This window comes from Pelmatolapia mariae, linkage group LG18, assembly GCF_036321145.2.
Source record: "Pelmatolapia mariae isolate MD_Pm_ZW linkage group LG18, Pm_UMD_F_2, whole genome shotgun sequence".
Lineage (NCBI taxonomy): Eukaryota > Metazoa > Chordata > Actinopteri > Cichliformes > Cichlidae > Pelmatolapia > Pelmatolapia mariae.
Genome location: NC_086243.1, coordinates 25,044,521 through 25,067,706, shown reverse-complemented (window position 1 = coordinate 25,067,706; position 23,186 = coordinate 25,044,521). Strand labels below are relative to the sequence as shown.

Below are 23,186 nucleotides of genomic sequence, written 5' to 3'. Positions count from 1 at the left end.
CTATTTATTTATTTATTTTTCATGCACGCCGTCGTGTTGCTCAAATGTTTCAATTTGCAGTCGTATCCAAGCTGTCGTTTTATAATCAGAAAACATCCCGAAGCATTCGCCGTTCCAGCATGAAAGTGTGTCTTTAAATGTCTTCAGACACATGAAGGGGCATTTGAAAGAAATTCAAAAACATATTTGTCGCCATCCTAAGCGCAGTCTTCAGAAATCGTGAGCCTTGGCATGTAGTTCACATCTGATTTGCATTTAAAGTGCTCTTACAGGCATCAAAGCTGGTAAAATACTTTATCTAAAACAGTTGATATTTGATGATGAAATTAAACTAAATGTATCCTGAGTTTTTCGTAATGTCTATAAAATGAAATCTGTATTTATGGAAGCGACCTGGCAACTAGCCATGGCTGGTTGAAAATTCAGATGTTTCCACCTTTTTTGGGTGCCATCATTTGATGTTTATAGTTGAAAATGGGGGAAAAATTCTCTATAAAGGCAAAGCTAATCTTGCATCTGTGCTTTGAGCTGGTAAGTTAAGCCTGGCCCAGTTGGGTGATTTTGGAGAATGAATATTTAATGTGCTGCGAGATTATTAAGTAAATTAACTATACAAGGGGAAAAAAAATGAAAACAACAAGTCCAAGACAGAGCAGTGGTGCAACAGAAACGTGGCTGAGATACAGGTGCAGCGGTTTAATACAGTTTAACTATAACAAAACATCTGAAAATGCAAATAAAGCCGGTGTCCTGAAAACATCACCTCATTGTCTCACAGTATTTTGTTCAGCTTAACCCAGATCTGAAAGCAGGAGAAATCCAAGGTTGGTATCATGGATGCTTCTCTTCTTCACTGTAACAAATGGTATTAGCAGTTATATTTAGGGTGTTTGACAGCAGCTTGGCAGGCTGTAACTCAGGCTGATTCATTGTGTTGCTCACCTCTCCTCCAAACACAAGGAACAGACAAGCCATCAGGAAAATGGAGCTCCCAGTAGTATGTTGGGGGCCATCGCCTTGAGTGAAATATAGTCAGAAAAAACAGTTCTGGCCTCGCCTAAGGGTATGAAGAGAGAAGATGTCAGCTCTGATCTACATTATACTGCTGAATTGTTTTGGATGCTTCCAGACTATAAAGATTTTTGCTAAAAAAAAATAAATAATGATAAGGCGATAATCCTGTTAAGGCTCCATTAATCCATATTTTCACAATAACAAATAATATATAATGACTACATGTAATGCAAAGTGGGTCACTGGTAACTAAATTCAGACATTTTCGTACTAAGTTTGACTCTTGTAATCCTGTAAGGATCATGTGAGAATGTTTAACTTTGTTTTGATTCTGCAAACAATTCTCCCACCCACAGCCTGAATAAAACAATAAATACAACTGTAGTGTATCACAAGCCTATTTCATGTATAAATAAAAAATTATCCCTTGACACCCATCTGCCGTTTTCTAACAGTTCTGTTGTCTGGAAGAGCACACGGGTAAATTTCTTCTGGTGCGTAGTGACCAAAACAACGAACTAATGCAGCTTAAAGTTATATGTAGATGAGCTAATATTGTTACTAGGTCTAAAAATTTCCAGATGTTTGAGCTTGAGAGCAGAAAAAGGCGTATAGAGTGATCCTGATGAGTTCCTGCTTCATCAGGATCACACTATATGCCTTTTTCTGCTCTCAAGCATGGAGATGATCTATAGAAATATACAAATAAATAAAAAAAAGTAACTTCTCTAATCCAAAAGAGATTCAATTTCCTGTTTTGTTTGTTTGTTTGTTTGTTTGTTTGTTTGTTTGTATGTTTGTTTGTTTTGTTTTTTATGTTTACAAAGTAAAGCTCCAACAGTTATTCATATGCATAAAAATCTGATATGATAGTCCAAACCATTGCTCAGCTGAGCTGTTATTAATTGGTTAATCAGTTATTTATTTCATAACTGTTACTAGTTATAAATGAGATCCAGTGGTGGCCCAGTGTTACATCTTATCAGGATGCTTACAGCAATTCTGTGCTGGCCAGTTTCCATTTCTTTTACTCCAAAATAAGCCCAGTTACATGTTCCGTGCACGCCTGCAGTCCTACTGTCAAAAGCTGCTTGTAGCCATGTTTATAGATCAGGCTACAGGGACTGTGTGGAGTCAGTGAGCTTCGCTGTAGTCTAAAAAAGTTCATTTGATGAGGCAGCGGTCAGAGATCGCCTGAGTCACAGAGCGCTGTCACCATGTCCTCACCGACAGCAGCAACAGGGCGAGACAAGGCTGCATCAACATAAATGTAAAATACAAGTGACTAAAGTGACTTATGGGAGGATTGTGCAGCCCTCCTGCTTCAGAAGAACACGTCTACTGTCAGGGAAAAGACGAGTATATTATTTAGCACGACGCTTGTGCAAGACATTAAGCTCTGTTCTGGCCTTTAACTAGAATCTGTTTCCAGAATGAGTACAAAGGCACATAAAGATGCAATCATATCCAAAAAATCTTTTCCTTATTTTCCTTGTTGTTATATAACATGTAACATTTCGAAGAATGTGTTCGCTTTTAACATTTCCAGTAAAGCCAGAGAAGCATTATCATTCATTTGGAGTCCTATTTCTGGCACTGGATGAATATAAGTTCAATAATAACACATCTTTTAACTTGTCCAGGTCTCTGTAAACTCTTTGGGGAAATACCTGGCTGAAATATCTGGTTGTTAAATGCTTCAATATGTACTTTATACAGTGAGTCTTTCATAGTGTTTTTCACAGAAAACAGCTGGCTGCCACAGCTGAGAGCACTGAAAGTGACCAGAACAGAAAGGCTAGGGGTTTTATAACTAATATGATAATTTAAGGGTCCTGATTATTCTGTGTGCTCGTCACTCCCTGCAAAATCTTAATAATTCTACATGAAAGGCTTAGTGTTTTTTTTTTATTAAAAATATGGCGCTACGCATATTAAAAATGCAACTAAGGATATTGCATATGCACAGAAAATGTACAGCTATAGCTACTTTCATAAATAGAATAGCTTGTTTCTTTCCAAAAAGAGTTCGATGCACATTTTGACGTACAAATTTTTCATTAAGATAGACTCCAATAGACTCACAAAGCTGTTTATGTTTTTACAGTCCAGGAGTGTATAACCTTCCTGAGAAAATAAAGAGCTGTGCCTGGTCAAGCTTGCAGTATCCAAGTGAGTTCTCTATCATATTTAAAGTGGTCTATTTCAGGCAATATATTAGTCGGGGGGGGGGGGGGGGGACTGTGTGGTCTCTCACTTGAAGTAGATGGGGCTGCATGTGTCTGAGAACTGTGGGAGCCTATAGATCTGTTTGTGCTTTAATCCGAAGTGCTTGTTGCAGAAGAAACTATGAGACTGGGAAAGAAAACAGAGGCTGTCACTGCTTCCTCTCCGAGGTTATATGTTGCACGCAAACAGTCATAAGCAAATAATGACTTCGGTGATATGGACGGAGACCTGCTGCATAGCTTGTTAAGACTGAGGAAGACTAAATCAGAAAGCTGTGAAATCTTGGTGACTTATCCCTCTTTTAATTACCTCTTCTATTTGCTTTCAATCCCCTCTTTGTTAAGTACCTAGGGGGTTTTAGTGTAGCTTCCTCGCCCTCCTTTGCTGGCCTTGAATTTTGCTGCACTAATGATGACCTGGAGAAGAACATCATCACCGCTTGACTATACCAACACATAACGAAGGTCGAGGTATTGTAGTTTCTAGAGAGTTACTGCAAGCCTGTCGTTTCCATGTCATGCTGTGATATGCAGTACTAGTTGAAGTTTTTTTTGAAGCTTTAAACTGCTCTTTAAGCTATCAGCAGTTCACATGATAATGCACATTGCCTGTGAACAACCATCTGAGATGGAGCCAAACCAGTGATGATTTTCATTCTTTTTATGCTTAATTAAGTGTGATTCAGACATAGATGTTTATAGTGATAGGAACGGATATACTGACCGATAGTCTTCCATTTTAAGTGAACGCAAATGTATGAATACTTTGCCTTTAAAATACCAATTTTAGGGAGTTTGTACTGCGTTGATGCTTAGATAACATGGATAACATTAGTTGTTTGAGACTTAAAGTTAGACATATACCCCAGTTACCAATATATCTCCAATAACCTAATATTGGCTGATGAATTAGTTGGCTCACGTGGTTGGTTTTAAAGTACAACCCTGGAGTTGCAAAATGTTACAGGTTATGAGTGTAAACTGGCATATTAAAGGTTAACCTTTAATTAAATAAGCGTATTAATGCCTTAGACCCCCTCTAAGGAAACTGAGAAAAGGCAAAGGTCCAGCCCAGCTGAGGGAGGAAGGCGGTCATCACATAAGAATCAGTTAAAAGCTCCACTTCGGGAGCTGTGACATGACACAAACAAACACAACCCCCCGACTTAAACCATCATCTGGGCTAATAACAAGTCCGGGTAACAACCCTGTAGATTACTGCACACCTTGGCCGCCACCTGAGCTCAGACTTCGTTATCTTGTACAACGTCCTGTGGCAGCTTGGTAGTCTGCTGGGATTTCATAATAGCTCAGTATTTCACCTCTCACTTTGCTCCTTTATTGGTTCCCCTCCTAACATTTTCTGGCCACGAAGCTCCCATGTGTGCAGAGGCGAAAGCCCCTCCTTCTTATTACCAACCTTTTGTGAACCTTTTGATACACACAAGGGCACAGTGAAGTGCTGGGTGGTGGAAAAGTGGCGCGGGGGTGAGGCCGACCTCATTATCAGCCAGCTGGACACTCGTACGCATCGTTTTGACCCTCATCCCCCCCTAACCTACACCCTCCTCCAACTGTGCACTCATTCAGGCTCTTTCCATAGATTAGAATAGTGCTCTGTTGTATGCTGTGTGTATGGTTCCTATTAGTGAGCAGAGGAGACATGGCTGATGCCTAAGGGAAGGCTCCAGATAAACAGACACAAGTTTATGATCATGGGGTTGTAAGGTTTTTATTTATCCTTGCTTTGTTACCATAGACACATGCTTGATGGTAACAGAACGAGGAGTCAGAGTCTTGAAAAATAACTTGGTTCCTGCTAATTATGAATTGCAGATGATGTGAGAAGAGGCTGCTGTTCCTAACTACATGATAATCATGGGCTAAAGGATAATAAGCTGCTGATAAGGGCTTAATTGGGCCTGGAAGCTGTCTTGAGAAGTCTGTTTACAGAAACAATCAGATGCACCAAAGTCTAAATGGGCTTATTTCTTTTTGCACTGTTGCATTGAAGTAAGATTTGAGGGAAGTATCTGATCTTTTGATTGCACCAAATCTCAAAGAAAGTGATTTTTAGTAACAGGAAATTAGATATCGACTGATCTTTTAAAATATCAATTTAAAAGATTTTTCGTTTTTACTGGTTTTTGAGACTTAAAGTTAGACATATATACTCCAATACCAATATGTCTCCAACACTCTAATATTGGCTGATGAATTGGCTTGGCCAGTTGGTTGATTTTACAGGACAGCTGTAACAGGAACAAATTTTAAATGTCCATCACACAATATCACTGCTACTATAACTTAAGTTTGGAAACCCATTGACGAGTCTGCTGACAAAGTCTCTGAAGACAAGGAGCAAATTTTCAGGGCTTCTGATAGAGCTGATGCATGTCTGAGCAATAACTTCCTGTTGTATTCAGTGATAGTTGTTTCCAAATACAGAGTTTTGGACACAACTCTTTTTTCTATGCTAAATAGTCAATGTTTTCAAGATTGCATTTCAGCAAATACTCCCCCAATCTCTCCTTGCTCTTTACACAGATTGTTTACCTGCACACAGTCAAAGGCTGCTTAAATGTGTTTGGTCAGCAGAACCAAAGCTGAGTGCATAATGACACCAGAAAACCTTTGCCTACAGGTTCTACATATTCATAGGCAGATATCTGTTTATGGAAATTACTGTGACCTACTTCCACCATTGTAACCAACCCATTAGGAATGCAGCATGAACTGGTGTGATGATCAGCAAGACACTGGTGGCATTGTGGAAAAACAAAGCAAGCCTGAATGTTTGGACTTTTAACAAAGAGGAAAAACCAGTTCCTTGTTTCTATGATGTTTCCTCAAACTGTGACCTCACTAAGGAGGATGGCCATAAACAAAAACATTACACGAGTTATAGCTGTACATTATATTCAACGATTTAGTAGTTATTAGTAGGTATCTACATAAGTCAACCTTGAAGTTGTGTCCAAGTGTGTTAGAGCTACCTCTCACGATGAAGTAAACGTAATCCTCATCTTCCTCATCTCCCTCAGAGATTTTGGTTCATATTGACACAATAGCCTCACACAGTTGGTGCAGAATTGGGCAAAAAGTGTGCCAAGAAAATGTCCCTCACCCCACTATATCACCAGCCTGAGTGGTTGAGACAGTGGTTGGTTTTATGCTCTCTTGTTGTTCAGTTCTGACCCTACCATCTGAATGTTGGAGAAGAAATTGTGACTCATCAGACCAGGCAATGTTTTTCCAGTCTTTGATGAGCCTGTATGAATTGTAGCTTCAGTTTCCTGTTTCTGGTTGACAGGAGTGGCAGCCAGTCTGAAGATGTTCTTCTGCATACCTTGGCTGTAATGAGTGGTTATTTGAGTTACTGTCTTCCTGTCACATTGAAGCAATCCAACCATTCACCTAAAACCTCTGATGTCAACAAGACATTTTTACTCAGAGAGCTGCCGCTCATTGGATATTTCTTTTCTTTTTTTGGACCATTCTCTACAAACCTTAGAGCTGGTTGTGTGGAAAATCACAGTAGATCAGCAGTTTCTAAAATACTCAGACTAGACCGTCTGGCACCAACAACTAGTCCTTTCCACTACATTGGTGGACCATGTAGTGGAAAGGGATGACTCAGAGATTCTGTCCCCTGTTCCCACTAAATGTATGCTGTATGCATGTACAGATGAGTAAACAGCACAAGTGAGCAGGTTGTGGATGACTTCAGTTCTGGGATGCTAGAGTTGGGAAGTTGCAAAATACAAAGTTGTGAGTGATCTCCAGAGTAGTTCTTTACTTTTCAAGAGTTTTGATGTATTTTTTTATGTCAATACAACTTTCTGTTTTTCTCTGTTTTCCATTAAGAAAGACAACAATGACCCAGTTTGTTGATTTATCAACGTAAAACACCCACTAATGATATTCAGACAAGTGAAGACTTCCTACTTTTTCTTTTTATATATTCGATCAAAGGAATCCCCCTCTTTGTTCAGCTTGCGTGGGAGTGGGAATGTAATTTTGAGCGGCATCCGTCTAGGTCACGCGTATAATCACTTTTGACTCAAGTAAAGGAGATTTACATGCCAAATTGAAGCAAAGGTTTGGAATTAATGTAATGAGTTTGAGTTTTTGGTTGTTTCATCAGATTTGTTGATAATAACAGAGATTCATCTGTGCGCTGCTTTGGACAAAAGCGTCTGCCAAATAGATGTGAAGGTAAAATATCACCAGCTTTATCCTTTATCCTCCCTTCAAAGATGAATTCTTAATCTCAGCTGCACCAACTGGTTCAAGACGGGTTGCACAAAAAAATAAGAGAGGATCTTTGTGTTCTGCATGTCTGTGCTGGAGAAATTTGTTCTGGCAGGAACAGCATGGGAAATGTAGTATCTCTTTCCATTTCTGATTTGTCAGCATTATTTTGCCCGAGGGCGGGGTCGGCTCCGGTTGAGTGTAACTCGCCGATCTTATCCGTCTTCTCTGTACATCATGATGAGTGCAGAGCGACATTCGCCTCCCTTGCCCTCTCCACATGGCTCGCTTTCTTGTACTGCACATTGCACAGCACTGGCACGCAGCCAGTCTGCTTTCCCAGAATACTCGCTGGACCTGCTGAAGAGTTTGGAGGCAGCTGACATGGCAGCTCTTCCCTCCTCCTGGCCTGTCTGAGCCACAGTGTCACTAATAGCTGTTAGTGGGTTGACTCCTAGTGACGCTTTAAATTATTATTTAATATATGTATCCATACAGTAGCTTCACTTAAACTCTGGGATGTTTGGGAGTTCAGGCTTTTTAGGCTGGATGTGCACTGGATGACCTCCAGACAGAGCAGTAGTATGCAGCGCCAATGCCTTTCAGGTGTATTGGCCTCCTTTTTCACTTGTCTGTCTCTAGGGAAGAGTTTTGCTGTGTCTGCAGGCTTTTTAAAGCACTGTCCTGCAGCTCATTTTAAGTTACACACATTCCCACCTGGGAGCTGCCCTGTACAGTCTCATGACTTCACTGAGGGCTTTGTTATAAAGGGGTACGAGGGTGTCCATTCATTTTTCTTTGATTCAGAGGTGATCTCAAACAAACAGTCATCTATTATTTGTGGGATTGCTGCTGTTGTCCTCAAGCTTTTGTAGACTTCGGCAGTAAGACCTCACAGCAAGAAAGTCGTGGGTTCCAATCTGGACTGGGGCCTTCTTTGCATGTTCTCCCCGTGTCTGTAGGGGGTTCTCTATGGCTTCCTCTCACAGTCCAAAGAGATGCATGGGGATGGGTTAAGTGGTGGTTCTAAAGTAGCTGTTGATGTGAATGTGAGTGTAAATATCTGTCTCTGTGCATTAGCCAAAAGCCACAGCATGTCTTTTATATCCTGCCGTCCTTCTCTCACCTGTGGTCGTGGCAGATGGCCGCCCCTCCCTGAGCCTGGTTCTGCCAGAGGTTTCTTCCTGTTAAAAGGGAGTTTTTCCTTCTCACTGTCACCAATGTGCTTGCTCATTGGGGGTTAAATGATTTCTGTGTATGTATTATTGCAGGATCTACCTTACAATATAAAGCGCCTTGAGGTGACTGTTGTTGTGATTTGGCGCTGTATAAATAGATTGAATTGAAACAGATTGGCGATCCATCATGGGGTGCCCAGCCTTAGAGTCGCAGGGGAGAAGAAAAAAGATAGATGGATGCCCACACTGCACAGTTTTGTTTAGTTTTTTGTTTTGTTTTGTTTAGCTGAAAGTTCAGAATAATGACGAATAAAGACGAGTGATGAGTTATGCAGTTAGAGCTAGGAGGCGATTAGGTGCATTTTAAATGTTACTGTAAGGTTATAGAGAATTTTCAAGGGTGTTTGTTTTGTTATCTGGTTAATTCATGCTGACATTTCATTGAATGCTAATCATTTTTGTAAATAGACACTTTAAACGATACTAATTCAGTGCAGGGCAGCCTGTGGTATCTACAGTTAGTGTTAAGTTAGGTCAAGGGTAGCTAGCATTGGTTTGAAATTAAGCTCATGATGCGGTTTAGCATCATTTGCCAAAATCCATTTTTATGACTTTATGGGGACTGGACATCAGCCATGGCAGCATAATAGTCCACATCACATCTGCATATATGTGACTCAGAGCTGCAGCAGAGCAGGTTATTTTGATCATATAGGAAGTTCATAGTGAGTCATTAAAGTTTCTCCACCTGCCTAATCCTGCCATGTAACATGTCAGTTGTACCATCACAGTGTCAGCACAAGCAGGGACATTAAATAATTGCTTTATTATAAAATCAGGTATTAGGCTTGGTAGCTGAGTTTGATTTCAATAATATTAACAGTCTTACAGCAAACAAATGCAGCTACAGCTATGTAGTTTTAGTTCAGATCATTTGTACCTTACAGTATTCAAAATGCAATGTTGACGTAGTCAGGCAGACTATAAGAAGCCCTACCTTTGCAGCAGACTTTACAAGAAAGAAAATAACGAGTTGTTTGGACTTGGCACTACTCTCCAGGCTGGAAATGTGTTCAGAACAAAATTCACTTGTTCTCTGAAGCTGGTTCACTTTGCCAGACTGTGTGCCTTTCATAGCAGAAATATCAATCACCACTTCCCTCCTCTCGCCTTTAGCGGTCGGGGTGCAGTCTCCCCGTTCGACTCCACCACCAGCTCTCTCACCGAGCCACGGGGGGAGGTTGCCAGTTCTGCACTTGTCATCCTTCCATAGCAGCGAGGGGGCTAAATCAGGCCCGCAGTCGCTCAGAGTTTATCATTAGTTGGATCCAGTCTGTCAGCTCGCTCTTTTAGAGTCGCAGTGTTTGATGAAATTTTAAGGCAACTCACAGATACAAATTTTGTGGGACAGCGTGGTGCACGCTGTCAAAAAAAATGTATTTACCAAAAAATAAACTCAGATTCTTTAGAGTGCTCGTGCCAAAATAAATAAGTAAAACAAAACTTGGCTTATTTAAGATCTCCTTTGCAAATATGTTGGTTTTAAAATGTGTGAAAATATTTATATTCACCTAACTAACGTACCTTCTTATACCACACTAACTATGAACATTTTTCCATGAGATATAACAAAGAACTACAAATCATGGCACCAAGAGCTTTACAAATAGAGCCAAAAGTGACAGAATGGGAGCATATCGCTTGAAGTTTTTACACTGAGCCCCTTTGCTTGTGATTGGGATAAGCTGAGAAATACTGTTCGAATAGCAATTTTTAAAACAATATTTTAGATTTGGATAGCTCATTGCTGGAGGAGATGTCTATGGGGTTTTTGTTTTGTGTGTGTATAATATTATTTTTTTCTTTTATGTTGATTTTCTTTTGTGCCAGTGATGATATTGATTGTTGATGTCCTACTACTTAATTTGTGTGTTTCTGAAACTCATGTTTTATATCACAGTAAAATTAACAGATAAACCAGAACATAATAACTAATAACTAAGTAATAACTAAGTTATTATCAACAAAGTGTGGACTCTTATCCACCCCAGATGTTTAAGTCTGATGGCAGTGAGGCTAGTAGGACATGTGGACCCTTTTTTATTACCTGTTTACTTCATTTCAAAAGTAGAGAAGTTTATAATAGTTATAATAAACAACAAAAAACTAAATAAAAGTTAATGCACATGCTCACTCTATGGGATGGTATTTATGTCAATACGTATGCGCGAGCAAAAACATAACCTGAGCAAATAGTTTCATTTCATGGGTGGAATTAAATTCCTCGCACATAAATTCAACATCCACGTCCAGAACTCGGCAGCTGCGTGCACAAATATGCTATCCCACACGCCAGAGCGTCTTCTTTTCACATGCCGCTGCTGTTTCACAACTCTCTGCGCTCAGACATAAATTCTGCTCGCGCGAATCGACTCACTTTTGACGTGTGACTGGTCGCTTTGATGGACTCTTCAGGTTACTGCATTAAATCGAGTTACAATGTGGCAGCAACAGAAGCCACTGTGTGTTTTTTCAACAGTATTTCTTTACAAAAGCAACCCTGTATCCCCAGCTACCAGATAACGATAAGCGGAAGCGAATGGATGGATGGATATTTGAACTTCAGCCTCCACACGGAGTCTCTACAGCATACATTAGAACTTCTTACTTTACCACCAACCTTAAAAAAAGCTTCATCGCATAGAGTTTCCTTTTAATGTTCCACTCTGCCACTGATCTGTTTAGAGACTAAACTGAAGATGTGCTTAATAAGGTGGATGGAAAAGTGCTCACGGAGATAAAACAATAACACGAAATGGCGCTTCTTTTTAAAAGCGCACATTATCAGGTGAAAAACACCTGATCGGAACATTGAGAACAGGTGCTGTTAGTGTAATTATAACATCCCTCTGTGTTCAGAAGCTCCCGCTCCTTGTCTCACTTCTTCTATTTCCAGGTCAGATTTTTCGATTTGGCTGTCTAGAGCCATCCGTTACCGTGGCAACCAGTGATGGATAGCACAGCCAGCCACGGGTCATTAATTACTGTGAGAAGATTTTCTTGCTTTACTAGCTACTGTTCACAGGGCAACCAGGCAGTGTGTCCTTTGACTGTGAGCCAGCTGAGACATCTTTACCGTGAGTTAGTGGAAGCATTTTTGTTTGATGTACAGTAGTCTGCGAAACAAGGACAGTAGCAGGATTTGAATTCTACATTTCCTTATTATCTGCTTACTATTATGATGATGGATGCTCTTATTACAAATGGTCAAAGCGTCAGACAGTGAGTTCAGTTATGTGCCATTAGTGTGTGAAGATTGAGCTTCAGACTGTTTTGTTTTGTTTTTTTTCATACTCTTGAACGTGTAAATCAGAGGCCATCTTAGACACAGAGCTCTGACTATGAGATAATAGAGGCTCCACTGACCTGCTGTTTGACCCTACCAAGGGGCAGCCAGTTAGAAGAAAGTTCTCTTAAAGCTGGTGGTCTTAAAGACAGAGGAGCTACTGTGTCTAGTGTCAGACAGCTGAGGATGCTAAGGCTCAAAATAAGATAATCAGGTGATATTTTGAACTGTGAAACATGCAAAGCTACTTTAGTAAAGTCAAGGAATAGAAAATGTGGAGGTGAAAATGAGGAAAATTCTCCCAATTTGAGGAAAAAGTAAAAAATAATGAAAATATTCAATAATCTCAATGTCAACCGCCTCATGTAGATCAGCTGGTTCATGACCTGGAGATCTGGATCCCATCACTTGGCCACAAGATAAACCAGAGTGTCTCAAACCTTTCATCGCTTTTCTAATTGTTACTGAGATGTTTGTTAAATTTGTAATGCTTCACCATTTCACATTTTAAAGAATGTGTCATGTCTGACTTTGGACATCTTTATGTTATTACCTCAAATGCAACTTCCAAAGCTCATGAGACAGCAGGGTTTTTTTAATCCTTAGAGTAAAATACTAAACAGTTGGTAGACAACGTGACCTCTTTGGTGACTTGACCATTTTGAAGCTGAATTTACACTGAAATTAAACATCAGTGTCCACAGAAGCAGCTACTTGTCCTGCTTCTGGTTTCATTATCAGTCTCATCAGTTATGTGTACATGCTGCAGACTCCTCTAGGTTGACAATAAGGAGACTACCTTCCTTTTCTCACTCTTATCTTTCTTTACCTGCTCTTATATCCTGTTATCATGACAAAGATAACAGGGGATCATTGCTGCCTGTCTTTGCTATATTAAATATATTTTCCCCTACTATACTGCTTATAAATCAGCATTGTGCAACACAGTACTCTTCTGCGCCCTATAAGTTTTCATGGTTGGTCTCTGAAGCTTAATAAAGTACTCAAATGAATGTGGCCTGTCTGCGTTTCATGATGGCACCTTGAGGTGAAGCTGATTGTAATTATACGTTTGAGAGAAGCTTCTGATGCTAAGGGGAGCACTCACTGAAGTGAAGCCTCTCCTCTCTCTTGTTTCCTCTTACCGTGGGATCTGCAGTGTCAGCACTGCACCTCAGCCATTCGAGAGCCAGCTTGCATGTTAATGTATGGCACGTGCAACACAAATGCACACACATAATGACTACATGTCTTACATTGCGAAATCTGATCCGCTTGAGGAAAACCCTCTCTTGCACAGTTATTTTGTTTTGCTAAATAGTTTCAGCACTCGCGCAGTGATTGACATAATTTGGTAATTATTAGCAGTTAATTGCAGTTTTCTGTTGATTTATTTCGAAGCAGCATGAAATGACAACACTCCTCTGTTCTGTAAAAGAGATTAGCAGGAGTGTTTCTGCTAAACTCCTGCCGAATTTCTTAATGCCCCCGTAAGTTGTGTCGAACTTGTGTCTTTGGATCGTGCCAGCTGGCAGAGTGGCATCGTGTTTTCCACGAGCAGCATGCCAGGCCGTCGGGTTGTTCAGGGAGATTTGTAAAGCGTGAGCGAGAGCGGTAGTGACATGCCCCATAAAAGCTCTTTTGTGCTTCTCTTTATTGCATGTTGGGTCTCAGACAGAGGTCAGGGACGGCTTAGTGGAGAGCAATATAGGAGTGACCCTTCGCTGCTCACGCGCGACCTCCTGCAGACACTCATCCACAAACATTTACTCACACACACACTCAGGTAGGCATATTGTATTCCCGCTGCCTTGCAGGATGATATATATATATATATATATATATATATATATATATATATATATATATATATATATATATATACTGCATGTCAGCATAGGTTGCTACAGCTACCGGTGGTGACTCCTTAGAGAATTCCTGGCCTTTTCTTTCTTTTCCTGTCTACATGCTGCTGTAGGACCTGGAAATCTCTGGTTGGCATCCAGGAATAGCAGCACTGTTGATGCTTCATGCAAAGTGCCTGATCTTTTACTGCCACAGGATTATTGCAAAAGCAGTAAGAATACCTAATGAAATTTGCAGTTTCATAGATTTTAATTAATTAATTTTTTTAAACAAATTTCTGCACATTGGTATTATGAAATTTTCTTTTTTCAATATTTAATTTGTCTACAACATTGAAAGTCCTGTGTTTTTGCTGGAACATGCATTAGAGAATTCCAGTAATTTTAATGGTCTATCCTACCAAATTCTTCCACTTGTCTAATTCAGGGTTGCAGGGGGGCAGGAGCCTATTCCAGCTGCCTATTCTCCCCCCCCCCCCCCCCCCCCCCCCCCCCCCCCGGTTACTAAAAATGATTTCTAGTTTATAAGATGAACCTCAATAGAAATATTTTTTAATTCCTTCTATAGGTGCTCTATTTGGTGTTTTTATTGGGTGTTGGAATCTGTTAACTTTTCTAAATATATAACTTTACATACTGTGTACAGCAAACAAACCAACATCCTGACAAAGATTGGAAATACTCTGAACACTTTGCCACTGAAAAATATTAGCAAAAGATGACCGAAATCACACAGAGCTGGTTTCAAGTGTTTTGAGCTGAAGAAAATCGGGTAATGCTGCAAAATAAAATAATTGAATACATTCAGAAAGTATCTCGCAGCTGGAGTCACCAGTCATGCTTCATCTGTCACATCAAAGGTTAACACTTCCCACCCTGTAATAAACCCGGTTATGGATGTGTTTACTTTAAAGCTAGCATCAAAACTATTATTGGTTTGACATAATAGTAAGTGAGTGTGTGTGTGTGTGTGTGTGTGTGTGTGTGTGTGTGTGTGTGTGTGTGTGTGTGTGTGTGTGTGTGTGTGTGTGTGTGTGTGTGTGTGCGCGGGGGGTGTTGTCATTAAGACTCGGATACAATGAGTCTCTCATATTTCTTATAGAAAAGAATAAATAGAAATGAATATATGACTTAAATGTGCAACAAAAATAAAAATTCGGTACAAAAATCACACAAGAGGGGCGTGATGGTAACAACAAGTCAGAGGAAGAAGCTGTTCGTTCTCCTTTTACCTCTCTATCAAAGAAAATATCTGACTGTACCTGTGAAAAGCGAGAGTGTATTCACCAGAAATGCTGCGTATTTTATTTGTCTGGTTTGTTTGATAATGGGCAAGTTACAGTTTATCAGCGTTTTGACTGGAAACATCTGTGTTGTGGCCAAACATGGTACTGAGTAAAGAACAAATCAAACGGTAAGATGCAAAACCTGAACGTTAAGCCTCCAAAATGCTAAAAAGCTCTGCAGGGCTGAGGGGAACCGCAGGGTTTGATGATACTTCTCAGTGAATTTGTCACCGTGAAGTGGCAACCTCTGGGGATGCAACAATAAAGGCAACACAGAAGGTGGCATTAACTGGCAGCTCCCCAAACGGCAGTTTGCTTGAAAAATGAGTCGGTGCCCACAGACTTCTCCAAATTTAGAGCAGAAATTTCAAAACTAGTTTGTTCTCTGCAGATAATTTCCTCCTTTGTGACAATTGTACATGGGGTGAATTTTTATATGACTCACCCATTTAAAGCATTTGAAATTATACATGATTAAGGATTTAATGCTTTGAGAGACAAGTGGATGGTGTCACTGCAGCTTACCAGAGCATTGCCAGGTCTCAGCTAACCTGAGTCACTGAACTGGACCTCTGCACTGTGTTTGTAGTTTTGGCACCTTCTGGAGAAATTTTCATCATTTATTTGTCCCAAAAATGACTAACCAAGTTGGATAGTTAGCCTATAACTTGGCACACCACCCTCTTATCCAAAAAATCAAGGTTCACTGTTGCTACACCTGTTTCGTATAGTCAGTCTAGTTCACTACAAGCAATCACTTTAATAACACACAAATAAATTTGTTTCATTGCTTTAAAACGCATCACTGAGTACAGTTTTAAAGTCTTAGCTGATGGTTTTACTTACACCAGTGCCATCCTTTGTGCCAAAACATGCCCACTTGGAATTTTACCAGCTTTATAATGGCAGTTGTGTGCATTTTCTTCCGCCTGCCTCTCCTAAGTTCTGCTCCTGCATTCAGAAGCAAACTTTGGCTATAAAGACCTCTGAGGTGGATCAAAATCTCTGGACAGCTACTGATGTTAAGACAAAGGGGAGATGGAGATGCTTGAAGCTGTTTACAAGATAGTCACATCCGCCGGGGGTGCCCTGACATTGGAACGACCTCAGAGTGCTGCATGAAGCCTGTCTTACTGCTGATTATACGGACAGACCAGCAACTGCCACAAACACGCAGTCGCAGCCACAGATGCACCAGGATGCCCAGACAAAAAGCACAAAAACGGGCACCCACACAATAACACGCTGTATGGATGTCTCGACAACGCACGCGTGTGCAGACGAGCACACACGTGCATCATATTGGAAGCCCACTCTGCTAGATTGCTTTAATTCATTTAGCTTTGACTGGTGCAAGATTTTTTTCAAAATATCACCGCTGCTCCTGTTTGCAGCAACTTCACTGTAGTCTTGAGGGGGAATGGGTGGCGGTGCACCATTTTCAGCAGCAAATTGAATTTCAGTGGGTTGCATGGTGCGTATTTGGCTGATGGAGCATATCTAGAAGCTGTATATTTAGACTAATGCAGGCGCTGCAAGTCACAGATTGATTACCGGTGTAAAAATAAAACAGCTGTGTGCATCATGAAGTAGCAGGAGCAGCAACAGAAAACACTTGTGCATCAGAATAACGTCCTTGGATGGGGTGAAAAAAAAATTAAATCAAGTGACAAAAAGAGAGGGCGTCTGACACTTAAATATATTCAGACAAGTGTGCGTGTGCTGTATTAATTAATTTATTGAAACGGATTACAGTCCAGATTGAGGGCTCATTCATCCAGATCTCCGTAATATAATCTGCCTCTAAACATTTCATAGCGACTTATCTCTCTGAGCTCTCCCGCCGGGTGAGCGATATTTATTCTGTTGTGTCGGAGTCTTAGCTGCCTCTGTCAGGGCTGAGAAGGGGTTTATCTGCATCCAGCGGCAGTCGCAGCTGCGTTTGTGCTCCGTTACCACCCCCTACCCTGCCAGCCCCTCCATCCCGCCCCCCTCTTTCGCTGGTCACACCACACTTCCTGTTAAATCCCATTACCAGAGCCAGACGCCCCTCTCTGCAATGTGTTACGGTCTTTGAGCTAAATCATAAATAGGCCAAGCTGTTGAGTACAGATGCTGCTGAAAATACTCTCGCTGTGTTCCCATTTTTACTCATCCTCCACCCCCAAAATGTTTTTCTTTTTTTCCCCCTTACCACGTTGGGAGGTTGGGGTGATGTCACTGTGTATGTCAGTCTGCACTTGTTCCAAAAATGCCCGAGTGTATTACGCAAACAGGCGTGTCAGAATACTCCATATTCTCTTTTCTTTTTTCCTCTTCTCAGCGCAACGCTTGTTCCAAGACTGTGTAGTGAGACTGCAGCAGCAACATGAAAAATTAAATTTTCTCAGGGAAATTGAATTGTCAGGATTTTGCCCCACACCTTAAAAAAAAATAATACGCATTTTTAATTATAAACAAATGCTATAAACACTTGTGTGCGACAGTGTTTATGTTCAGCAACTTCTGGGATACAACACAGACAGTAGCAGTTGAGCATTTCTTTATTTTCGAGGGTTGTGGTTAGTTCCCAGTGTGATACCATTTTTCATTTTTAATGAGAGAGGAGCATAGACTGTGTAAAAGAATTGCCTTAGCCACAGTGATGCAACTCATTGGTTTTCAGCCTCTTGACCCTCAGCTGAAGAAAGTAAGCTTGTTTAGTAAACCGTACGCATTAACTGTACATTCAAGGGCACAAATAAATGTGAGATACAAGTAAAACACCAGGATTTCACTCATTAAAACTGAAACTACAACTTCTGGGATGGTCTGTACCACACAACAATCTAAAATATTTATATTACACCGATGATTTGACATGTTAGTTTGGAGCCAGCTCTATGTAAGCGTTCGGTAATTGCGAAACCAGTTAAAACGAGTGGTTGTTGTTAGATTTGCAAGTTCAAAGTTGTGGAAGCCTGTTTCTCCACCTGCAAAAAACCAGGGGTCAGTCCTGGGAGGATATTTATGGAATAACTTCAACACTATTCTTATAATGTTAATGCCAGACATCGTCTGGCTAATAAGAATTTGGTGAAATGTGAACATACTAACCCGTCCAACCACCAATTAACATATCAAAGCTGTGATACTACAAACTCCCAAACCCTACATAACTGTTTATCATAGTTTTATTTTTTTATACTGTTTTAATTTGGTTGTACCTACATCGGCATTGTAAAGCACCGTGTGTACTTTGTTCTAGAAAAACACTATATTAATGAACCTTACTTAGTTACCTAATCCAGCAGACTAGTGCGCTGTCTCAGCTGGGGCTATCAAAAAAGCCACAGATAAAGATAGCTGCATCCTAAGACGACTCTATTCACCAATCAAAACATTCCAGAGCAAATTCTGATGATGGGAATTTTTGGAATTTGTCGACTAAAATTTAAAGAAATGTCTCTGGACTTGCTGGATTGTAAAGTCCAGTGTACCGACTCACTGAGGGTTTAGAGGGTTTATAAGAGTGGAGATGTTATTTTTCAAAAATCTGCTTTTTGTGTCTTTTCTTTTTAAGAACCTGTCCCCCAAACTCCTCAGTGACATCCTTAAAGTGTCACCTCTAAATTCCTGCCCCTCATATCTTGCGCTAAACCTTATCCTAACTCTGTCATCTTCAAATAAATCAAATCAAAGTTTTATCTGACCTCAAACTGCCAAAACAAATCCTAAATCTCATCTTAGCGCTCATTTATAATCCTTACCCAAGTGAAGCCTTTAAAAGAGTTTGAGAGGCTACATTGACCTCACTTTGATGATCTAAACTCAAGGTGCTTCTCAAAGATAGAACGGCCCACTATGAGTACACACATATATAACTTTAGTTGCCATATACATTTCAGATGTCATTCAGGGGGGATTTATGTGGAGCTGGAATAAAGTAAGGAAATGTGGAAGAAAGAAAGAAGCAAGAAGGGAGTAAAATGGGATTAGGGAGTCCAGGAGGGAGGTACATGAGAAGGCCAGTGAAATACAGACTGGCAGTCAGGGCCTGCAGCGCCTGCTTCACTCGGTCCCACCAGAGTAACGACTGTGTAACTACAATCTGCTAATCCTGCAGGCTGGCAGAGGTCCAAGTAAAAACCAGCAGCACCAGTACTGCAGCCAGTTCTCACACCAGCTGGATCTGCCTGCCAGACTGCATGCTGCTCCTGCGTGACTGCATGACTGACTCCCACTAACCCGAGCTAACCGGCTGTTCAGAGCACCACACGTGGATGATGATGATGGGGGAACCTGTGTGCATGTTTGTGCTTTTTAGCATGCAGGAGGACGAATGTGTGTTCAAGTGGAAGAAAAGCAATCATACAGAGGATGTGAAAATCTGGCAGAGCTTTCAGGAGGCACAATTAATCTCAGTGGTTGAATCAAATTTTAATAAGTAGAGCAACAGTCATTCACACTATCAGGGAGCGGTAAAAGGTCTTTTAGAGGTGCAGATAATTATTTCCATTATGGAATAACGAGGTGATTATTTGAGCTAAATATTTGGTCTGTGCCGGTCCACGTACCCCACACCGGGTGGGGAATGATTACTGGCTCAGGTGGAGGAGTTTAACTATCTTGGAGAAGTATTGTTGTTCATTTCATGTTATTGATCCTTAATAACTGGAAAATTTCAGCGGGGAACTTTGAGTTAGCGTGATGCTGTAGTGTGGTCGGGATATTGTCTGATGACGGGTTGTGATTAAATTTTGAAATCAGCAGGTGTGGAGAAAGAAGTGTTTGCCAGACCTCCGCAGCCAGCTTCATTTAGTTGCTTGAAGCTTTATTAGTGATTATTTGCATAACACACCTGAATCTCAGTTCAAAAGGTCTCCACACACCATAAAAATCGCCCCTTTTACAGACAGATCTGTGATATGAGCTTTAACACGATTCTTATGTTTTAACACCATGATTTTGCACGCTGGAATAGATATAAATAGCTGCACTGGCGTCATTTTGAGGCTTTGGTAGTTTCAGAAGAAGCAACATCAATTTGTCTGTTGTAGCGTCAGATTTATGGAGCCATGAGTGGAGTACCAAGTTATCAGTTAAAGTTAGGAATGGGCTGGCATTTATAGGACACTTGGTTAACAAACTGCTCCTATAAACTATACAGGTGCAATGCATCGATACTGATACCTGCTGATGGCTTTGAAGCAACATATAAATAAAATATTACAATTTAATTCACCACACTTCTGTGTCTATGAGCATGGCTTGCAGTGTCAGATAACTGCAATAAAAAACAGTTATAGCCAAGAGGTCAGCTAGCTGCCTAGTGGGAACCTACCTGCCAGTAAAAGCAGCCATGCCTTTAATAATTCAAAATTTAAGCTGTAATAAAATTCAAATGGGTATTTTATTAGAAAGAAATCAATAAAAAATACCCATTTGAATTTTTTCATGAAGGAAAAAATTACCGAAAAATGGGGGAAAAAACTGTATTTGTGCCAGGCTGTTTATTTATGCTCTAAAGTTGGGCATTTTAACAAGTGGTACTTCAGTGTTGTCTTCTTTCAGCCCTGAAGTTTCCCGCTTCTATGACCCACTTGAAGCCAAAAAACTAACAGCTCAAAAAAACAAACCCTGTTACTTCAGTTTTCGTCATTAGATTAGAACAATAACAATGCCATACAGATATCTGACACTTGAATGACTACTCACTGTTAATGTAAGTAATATAAGGTCTGTTTGTGCAGTTATATTTGCAGGCGAATCGCAGATGAGTGTCTTTGAGTTACTTGATCACATTGTTGTTTCTCTGACTCTCACATTGACTTGTGTGTAGAATAAACGGGGATCCCTGACAATGGCAGTCTGAGGTTTTGAGGAGCTTTGTACAAGATGCTGTCTAATCCGATGTCTCCCCAGAGAGATTAGCCCCGTCACCAGGGTGGGGAATTAAACCACGGCTGGTGTTGGAGAGACCCTGAAAACAAAGCTGAAGTGAGACCCGAGGGGCTGTGGGCGGGTGCAGATGCACAATTTTGATGCAGCTGATCAATAAATAAAGTAAACTATGAATCAGTCAGTAATTGTTGTATTTAAAGAGAGTATTTTTGAGGACGAAATATTGAGGTCTGGTTGTAGGGAAAGATCAGAAGAGGTGTAGTTTCCCTCAAGGGCAAACTGTGTCATCTTCAGTCATTTTGACATTTAGCTTTTTCCAGGATCTAAAAAAAATCAGTTTGACAAATTAAATTTAGGGACAAATTTAAGAAATCTGTCTTTTTTTCGAGGGAAACCCAGACAGTTGGTGCCACAGTTCGATCAAACAATCAGATCTTGTAAAGGCAGCAGGCTAAGGGTAACTGGGCCTATAGAAAAAGAAGAACAGCAGCACAGAGGTCAAAATGGACTGAGGCTGTGGAGAGAGCGACGGGAGCAGATAAAGAAACATGTTGATAAAGGGAAGCGTACAGCAGTTAGGGAATGAAACAAAACTATAAAGCTCTTTTGAGCAGCAACAGAGAAATGTGTCTCATCTGTGCCCTGCTTGAACTTCTCTGCACGCAAACCTTATAAAATAAAATAAAGTTTCAAATCAAAACAGTATTTTCATTCAAATTTGTCACAGAAAGCAGCAGACACAGATGTCTCTCTGTAACCGTTGCCGCCTTGGTTATGCTCATTTTTGCGCCACCGTTTCTAAGCGGGCGCTCCCTTCCTGTCGCCGAGCCAGCGACTGAGTCAAGGTCCGTTCCTGCTCTGGGCAAAACAGGTTCTCCCTCACACTTTCCATCCGTCTGGCCATGAATGATTCACACTGTCCTTCTGGTCTGTTTAGGATGGCAACAGAGCGTCTGCAGGGAAGAATCTGCTGTATGCCAAGTGAAAATGAGAGTGAGTGAGTGTGTGCTAAAAGAGGAGTAGCCAACACTGATTCTGCTCATTGAGCTATTGTACAGCTTTGGTGGGTGGGAAAAAAAATCAGTTTCGTTCAATTCAAATGACATGTTCATCCCACCAGTGAACATCCCACGTGCACCTTTCAATCTCTGCTACCTGATTCGACATGAATATGCGATTGCTTAATTTTAGGTTAATGCAATGGTTCGCAAGCTTTGGTGCTTCAAACCACTAAAGGTTGGATTCTGATCAGCAGTGGATGAGTGGAACTAACAGACCATCTCACTCAAGCTTGCAATACGAGTAAGACAAAAACAGTTTTCCCAGAAAATGAATAAGAGGAAGCAATATGCTAAAAACTCTTGATGCAGTCGACTGCAGTGAGTGACTGTGCTGCTGCTTAGCTCGACCCCAGTGCAGTGTTTTTCATCAGTGACTTGCAGTGGTTTATATCAGACAATTGGCACTATATAATGTATATATACAATATGTGCCTTTCTGAAGACTAAGCAGTATTAAAATCACCAATAGATTGTTGTGACAACATGTCACATTTACAGTTGTGGTCAAAAGTTTACATACACTCATCTGGAGCATGACTATTGTGGTAATTTTGGGCTTTAATCATCTTTTAAATGTCTTTAATTACTTTAAAATATGATACGGGTGCACAACTTTGAATTTATTTTGGATTTTCTCTAATCCGCACAGTTAAAAGTATACATACAGACTCAAATACGCACATACGTACACCTCCGCTAATATTTGGTATAATGTTGCGCCTTGACCAGATGGTTGTGGTAGCCATCAACAAACATCTGACACAATAGTCCTGGAACATATTTGAAATATTTAATATTCTATTTAATGAGAGACTTTAAGATGCTGGAGTTGGTTTAAAAAAAACAAACCATGAAGACGTTTCACCTTTTATCCGAGAAATCGCTTTCTTTCCAAGCTCCTTAGACTACCATGACCTGGATGACGGAGAACCTACACAGAGATGTGTGATTATCACTGTGACATCAGAAATATTAATATCAAGTTATGCTTCCTAGAAGGGAAGCCATTTGTAGCCCAACTGATCATCAAACCTTTAAATAACCCTGCCGGGGCAGCAGTCTGCTCCTGGA

At 40.6% G+C, this 23,186-nt stretch overlaps 1 protein-coding gene across 3 annotated transcripts in view; it reads left to right on the top strand.

The window, feature by feature from the left end:
• Positions 1-23,186, top strand: part of LOC134617384 (microtubule cross-linking factor 1) — a 79,258-nt gene that overhangs the window by 12,903 nt on the left and 43,169 nt on the right. The window lies entirely within an intron of this gene.